At 44.3% G+C, this 1,432-nt stretch overlaps 1 non-coding gene across 1 annotated transcript; it reads left to right on the top strand.

Annotated features, from left to right (window-relative positions):
* The first annotated feature begins 508 nt into the window (after positions 1-508).
* On the top strand, positions 509-583 carry Trnas-cga (transfer RNA serine (anticodon CGA)). Its single transcript has one exon. It is a non-coding gene; the product is annotated as a tRNA-Ser (tRNA).
* Positions 584-1,432: the final 849 nt, after the last annotated feature.

The raw sequence follows: 1,432 nt of genomic DNA, 5'->3' as shown, positions 1-1,432 counted from the left end.
TGTGCCGGGCCGAGACTCGAACTCGGGAGCTTTGCCTTTCGTGGGCAAGTGCTCTACCAACTGAGCTACCCAAGCACGACTCACGTCCCGTCCTCACAGCTTTACTTCTGCCAGTACTTCGTCTCCTACCTTCCAAACTTTACAGAAGCTCTCCTGCGAACCTTGCAGAAATAGCACTTCCGAATGAAAGGATATTGCGGAGACATGTCTTAGCCACAGCCTGGGGAGATGGTGGGTGATGGGGGGGTGGAGGGGTGGGGGGGTGTTTACAGAATGAGATTTTCACTCTGCAGCGGAGTGTGCGCTGTTTTGAAACTTCCTGGCAGATTAAAACTGTGTGCCGGGCCGACACTCGAACTTGGGAACTTTTCCTTCCCGGGCAAGTGCTCTACCAACTGAGAGGTTGGTTGAGGTTTCTGCAAGGTTCGCAGGAGAGCTTCTGTAAAGTTTGGAAGGTAGGAGACGAGGTACTGGCAGAAGTAAAGCTGTGAGGACGGGGCATGAGTCGTGCTTGGGTAGCTCAGTTGGTAGAGCACTTGCCCTCGAAAGGCAAAGGTCCCGAGTTCGAATCTCGGCCCGGCACACAGTTTTAATCTGCCAGAAAGTTTCATAACAGCGCACACTGCGCTGTAGAGTGAAAATCTCATTCTGAATTTTAGACGTATTTTTATGCCATCAGTGTTTGCTAAAGTTATTGAAAAGGCTGTATATGTAAGGATAATTAATAATTTTATATCACATAATTTGCTATCAAAGGTACAGTTCGGCTTTAGAAGTCGTTTAACAACTGAAAATGCTATATTCTTTTTTCTCTGTGAGTTAGTGGATGGATTAAACAAAAGGTTTCGAATGCTAGGCATATTTTTTGATTTAACTAAGGCGTTTGATTGTGTTGATCACAAAATATTGCTCCAGAAGTTGGTCCATTACGGAATAGAGGGAGCAAATCACAATTCGTTCACCTCTTACTCTAAATACAGACGGCAGAAGATCGTTATCCACAGTGTGGTGAATGGCTGTGATGTGGTGTCTGAGTCGGGTACGTCAAATGGAGGGTGCCTCAGGGATCAGTGCTGGGTCCCTCCTGTTCCTTATTTATATAAATGATACGTCCTGTTGTGTTATAGGTAATTCTAAACTATTTCTCTTTGCTGATAGCACTAGCGTCGTAGTAAAAGATGTTATGTACAGCATTGTCTCTGTTTCAAATAGTGCAGTTCAAAAGTTGATGGCTTGTAGAAAATAAAGCTAAATCACAGAAGACTCAGGTTTTACAGTTTCTAACACATAACTCAACAAATTTTAGTTCCACAGACTGGGCATATGATTAGTGAAACTGTGAACAGTTCAAATTTCTAGGTGCTCAGAATGATAGTAAACTGTCGTGGAAAGCCCGCGTTCAGGATGTTGTCCAGAGACTTAATGATGCCAC

Source organism: Schistocerca cancellata, chromosome 5, assembly GCF_023864275.1.
Source record: "Schistocerca cancellata isolate TAMUIC-IGC-003103 chromosome 5, iqSchCanc2.1, whole genome shotgun sequence".
NCBI classification, from domain to species: Eukaryota; Metazoa; Arthropoda; class Insecta; order Orthoptera; family Acrididae; genus Schistocerca; species Schistocerca cancellata.
Note: the sequence above shows the minus strand (reverse complement) of the source record. Positions and strands in the feature narration are given on the sequence as shown.